This window comes from Lycium ferocissimum, chromosome 2, assembly GCF_029784015.1.
Source record: "Lycium ferocissimum isolate CSIRO_LF1 chromosome 2, AGI_CSIRO_Lferr_CH_V1, whole genome shotgun sequence".
Lineage (NCBI taxonomy): Eukaryota > Viridiplantae > Streptophyta > Magnoliopsida > Solanales > Solanaceae > Lycium > Lycium ferocissimum.
In genome coordinates, this window is record NC_081343.1 from 2,279,268 (window position 1) to 2,285,499 (window position 6,232).

A 6,232-nucleotide genomic window follows, 5' to 3' on the forward strand; every position below is an offset into this window, starting at 1 on the left:
ACTCATTTGACTTCAAAACTTAACGTACGACTATCATACTGTTTAAATACCTAAAAAAACAAACCTTCTTACCATGTTAGCAACCTTACGATACGACAACGCACGAAAACACGAGGTGTAACAGCAGTCCACATGAGAAATTATATGGATACTTCATCTTTTAACTGAAATTGGGTTGAAGCGTCATGCACCAACAAAACTCTGGTGTGATAATCAAGCTACTCTTCATATTGCCTCAAATTCGGTGTATCATGAAAAAACTAAACATATTGAGGTTGACTGTCATTTTATTAGTGAGAAGATTCAGGAAAACGTGATTTCCACTAGCTACGTGAAGACAGGAGAGCAACTAGCTGATTTGTTCACAAAAGCGTTGAATGGAACTCAAGTTGATTACCTTTGTAGCAAGCTGGGCATGATCAATATCTATGCTCCAGCTTGAGGGAGAGTGTTACAGAATCATTACAATCATTATAGTGAATATAGATGATAGCATAACAGATTTGTAGGGATTTAAATATTTAGTTACCATAGTTAGCTTATCCTCTACATGTATTTATACCATTATATTCTTTGAGTAATAATATATAAGTTATTCTCTCCAATTCCATTCACAGTATTCTACACTGGGCGTGTAGAATACCATTCCTCCCCCATTTGTGGAAAGCGAGACGCAATAAATTTATCCTTTTGTTAGCTATTTGTTGTAATCGTTAGATGTGTACTGGAGGAAGATGGATTGCTATCGATTACTTCCAAGCTCATTATAACGAAAAGTATATAATTGATGAAGTGTAGCATATTCTTATTGCAGGGATATTCGCAGACATCATAAGTTGATCTCTTTTCAAGAAAAATAAAAGGAATACTTTGCATAGCTTTGGATGTATGAACTAGAAACAACTGCAGTTGCAACAAAAATAACCAAACAGATCGAAGCCCTAGATAAAAATACAAAGAACGTTAAGGAAACAATACTCAGAAAAGTTAAGAGTCTTTCTCACACAGACCAAGTCCCGTCATATAAAGAGGCTCTAAAAATAATGGAAGCGTATCAACCAGATGTCCGTTTAACAGATCACATCCACAATCTAGATCAGACCAAGTGGTAGCAAAGCAAAAAACTAATACAATGACAAGATGACATACATGACCAGATGGAGCTATTTAGCTCACTACATTCATAAATAGGGCCTGTATATTGTGCTATTCTACATTGTGAAGACAACACCCCTTTGGTTTCCTTTTTCTGCTCATCGGAGTTATCTCACAATCAAAAAACAAATACAATGAAGAGGGGGAACAAGCAACACTTAGAGAGTGAAGTACAACGGAGAGTTGTATGCTACGTTTGGGAAGGATGAATCGCTCCCGAAAAGGAATCTATTGATTCTTTGAAAGTGGATAAAATATCCCATCCCATGACAATCAAAGAAGAGAAAGGCCTTTGGTCTGATAGTCGTAAATCCATAACATAGAATCACAGTTAGATGCATATGCATTTACAGATACCTGGGATATAGAGACATGTTCTGCATTGGCTGAATTCTACTTTTAACATTAGCACAATATTTATACATTTACAGATCTCTGAAAAAAATGCTTGCGTCTTTGGTGAGAGAGGAAGAACAGATATAAAACATACATTTTAATTTCTGAAAAATCATAATGAATTATAGCGTTTGTTCCTGAAAAACAAAACAGCACGATTGTCTCTACTTCATTTTGGTTCCGCACAATACCAAGCACAGTAACATCCCGAAAGGCATCATATGAAATTCCACCATGTTCAACGTGATACTTTATAGTCCAATTAGAATAGTCTCTTTCCATCTCAAAAACACTCAATTTAGACCCGTCACTCATAATGAAATGCAAATAGCCACCAGATTACACAAGTAAAGGCGTGAAATGGCTAAACCTCGACATGTGAATTCCCGGAACCTCAGGAGCTTCACCTATCACACCCTTATCAATATCAAAGTAAATCAAATCGTCCAACCCCCTATAACCCAATGAATGGAATTGTTCCAATAAACACCATTGAATGAAATCACATCCATTGGTGCATTATAATTCTCTATGACAACGGTCCATGAAGATGACCTGGAATCATAAACATCAATTTGATAGCAGAACTCGGCATCAGCAGCTTTAACAGAGATAAGTTTATAGTAAGGTGATTTTGATGGATCAAAAGCTAAGCTAAGGCCTTTAATTGCATGGGGATCAACGTCGACTGGTCTGTGAGGTCTGGTAGCAAGATTGTAAATATAGTAGTAGCCAGGAGGGGCATTGTCACAAAGCAGCAAACCGTGGCAGGCTTGGATATAACTATCACTGAAGAGTGTGAAAGGGGTTGCTATGCATGGCTGCCGGGTGGCGGAGAAGAGAGAAGTCGTGGCTGGAGATGACAGAATTTGCTAACTGATTTCAGTCTGAGCAGTGACTTTATTGGCAGAAGTACCAAGATTTCTATAAGAATGTCGTGGCTGATGGTAACCCTTCTCTTTTGGACTTCCCGGTGACTAACCAATTTTTGACTAAGGATGATGGAGCGAGTACTGGAACAGTTTCAAACACAGTGTAAGAAAATGTTATAAATGGTAAAAAAAACTCTCTCTCTTCACAAATGCTCTCGGCGCACGTTAACGAGTGAAGTGCTAACGTGCGCAGGTGGCCGTGAAAAATGGGGAAAGGAAGGGGCGGAGCCAGAACATTTGATAAGGGGGTTCAAGAAAAAGGGACTGGATGAAAAAGGGTTAAAAAGTGTTGTTACAGAGAATCAAACCCACAACCATGGGCTCAATAAGCGACTGAGTTCTCCAATATGTTAAGGGGATGCAACATTAATATTTATACATGAATCAAAAAATTGACCCCATATATATAGTGCAATTTTCCGACGAAGGGGGTTCGATTGACACCCCTTGCACCCCTATAATTCCGCCCCTGGGGAAAGGTGTACACGAAAGCAAGCTAACACAAATACGACGCCGGTAAACACTAAGAGACTGGTGGAGATCATCGAACAACCACAAAAATAAAAAGAAGTAGGAAAAAAGATGACACAAAAGGGAGTGATACAAGAATCATCGCTGGAAAAAGAGGAAACTCCACCGGAACTTGAGGACACTACAAGCCAAAGGGAACTGGCCCTAGCACCTGCAAATAGCAATAGCAGCAAGATGACGAACCCAACAACAACACCCACTGAACAAGGAAGGCTGACACCAGATCTGCAAACACCAATGGAAACCCCTGCTGAAGTCAGTGGCGGATCCAGGATTTCCACTCAGGGTGTTCGGAAAAACAACTGGACCACTTGACCTAGCCTTTTGCATTTGTTCAGAGTGTTCAAAAGTTAATATGTGTACATAAACACAGAAAATTTACCCTAAATATACACTGTAATTTTTTGCCCAGAGTGTTCGGGTAAACACCCTGGGCCATGACTAAATCCGCCCCTGGTTGAAGTGGCTAATCCGACGCCGAAAAATCCACCACAGGAAGCAAAGCAGACTTGGGCAAATGTGGTAACGGGCAAAATGGCATCGAAGAGCATGGATCTGAACTACTTTGCACCCACAATCAACGAAGGGCAAAAAATAGTCACACTCGACAAAGAGAATATCGAAGAAGAAGCTGAAAAATGGAAGTGTGCCCTTATCCTGTATGTTATGGGATGCTCACCAACAATAGGAGCATTAGATCGGTTCCTAGCTAGTTAAGGTAATTTTGATGAAAAACCCCTAATCTTCTATCACAACGACGATTACTTTATTATTCGATTCAATAGTATGGAGGATAGAAACAAAGTACTACTAGCAGGACCGGGAACAATTAATAATCGACCAGTAATAGTGAAGACTTGGACGAATAACTTTCTGTTCAAGGAAGAAGTATTGTGCACTGTTTCAATCTGGGTAAGGTTCCCAAACCTACCATTGGTATGTTGGGGAAAGAAAGCACTAGGTAAGATAAGCAGTGGGCTTGGAACACCAGTCTATGCAGATGACTGTACAACAAATGGGGCACGAATATCTTATGCCAGGGTGTTGATTGACATGGATGTCACCAAGCCATTACCAAAGTGTGTAAAAATTCATGTACCCCGAGAAGGACTAATTGAACAAGAAGTAGCATATGATTGGGAACCTGAGTATTGTGAGAGATGCTTCAAAATTGGGCACAACTGTGCAAATCCTCGGCACACACAACCAGTAACACAAGGACAAGCAAAGGCAAATGCTCCAATGCAAAAAACAAGAAACCCCAGAGCTAGACAATTGTGGAAGGACAGAGACAATGGGAATCATATGAATGCTGCAATGAATCAACACAATAAGGACAAGCAACAGGATGATAAGACAAGGAAGCACACACAAAATACACAGAGAGGAACTCAGATGCAGCAGAGAGACAACACTAATGCAACAGAGGGATGGGTGGCAGTCAGGGGAAAGTCCCCTACCAAAAACACACCAGCAGCAACAGATAAAACAGTACAGACAGGTAATACTTTCCATATCCTAAATCGTCAAGAAGGAAATGGGAAGACTACTCGTGGGGTAAAAAATAATGCAAATGAGAAAGGGAGTACAAGTGGGCAGAGTTATCATGAAGTTTTTCCCCCATGTCTAAATGAAGATAGTTTCATGGAATGTGAAGGGCATAAATAAAATCGGTAAGCAAAAGGAGATGAAGCAGTTTATTAGGAGATGAAACAGCAAAAAATATGCATGAAGTTTAGGCCAAATTAAAGGAGGTGAAGAAGGGATTAAAAGATCTTAACAACAAAGAATTCAAAGGGGTTGCAAACAAGATTAAAGAAGCAAGGGGTCAGTTACAAGAACTGCAAGGAAAAATGAGGGATCCTACACAAGCTGTCAAGTCATATGACACAGAAAAGCTGTTAAAGCAAAACCTAGAAAAATGGAACCTCATTGAGGAAAGTATATACAAGCAAAAATCAAGGAATAAATGGCTAAAGGAAGGAGACTGCAACACTGCTTATTTCTTTGTTAGTGCTAAAAGCAGGAAAGGTCAAAATCTGATTATCACACTTCAAAATGAAAATGGGGACACTGTGAGTACAGAAGCGGGCATAGAAGAAGAGGTTTTGGGCTTCTACAACAATCTGTTGGGGACAACAAACCAAGCTATACCAGCCATACAACAGCACATTCTAAATAATGGGCCAACACTGACCAGAGAACAACAAACAGAGCTCATCAAACCATTCAGTACTGCAGAAGTGTACCAAGCACTCAAAGACATAGATGACATGAAGGCACCTGGTGTAGATGGTTTCAACTCATGGTTCTTCAAAAAAGCTTGGCCAACAATAGGAGATGAGGTAACTAAAGTTGTCCTACAATTTTTTTGACATAAACAACATGCTTAAAGCCATTAATTGCACATCTGTTACTTTAATCCCCAAAGTCCAAAATCCAACCTCCATAAAACAATACAGACCTATTTCTTGTTGCATCACCATTTATAAAATCATCTCAAAGATGCTAACCTCTAGTGTTATACCCCATTTAGACCGGGTCAAAGCGGAGTACAACATATTGATGATTCCTATATTTATTTTTTATTTTTTAAGGAGTCGCCACCTAATTATTTTAACGGTGAATTAGGACACCTAATTATTAACTAAATAATGCTAAACTAAACTCTACTTTTTAAGGTCTTACGAACCTAATAAGTTCTAGGTAAGGGTTCAAATTATCCTAAAGGGAAGGGGGGTTAAGCATCCTTTAAGATCCGTCAAAAAACGGTTAACCGGCTAAACTTAGGTTAATTAGTCTAAAGCTTGATTATACGAGAGTTACATAAAGTACGTAACATTATAATATCTAAAGTGATCATTACCGGTTCAGTTAAGTTAGGACAATAGTTAAACATTATTATTATTTTTTTCAAAAAAAATGATCAGTCATGAATGAGTTTGAAAACCAGAGTTGCGAAAATTAATTCTAGCAAAATATCATTTTAAAGATTGCTTCCCATATTACTTAGAAAAACAAACTTTGAGTATATTTTACACGAAAAATCATTAAGACTACAAGTATTCATTAGAACAATAGTTTTTAAAGCCTTTAAAGAAAAGGGGTGCCATATTATTTCTTGAACTCACATTTACAAATGCTGAAGACGTCTTTATATCTCCCTTTTTTTTATTTATTTACTTTTATTTTTTTTATTTTTTAAGGAAACCGTGTAT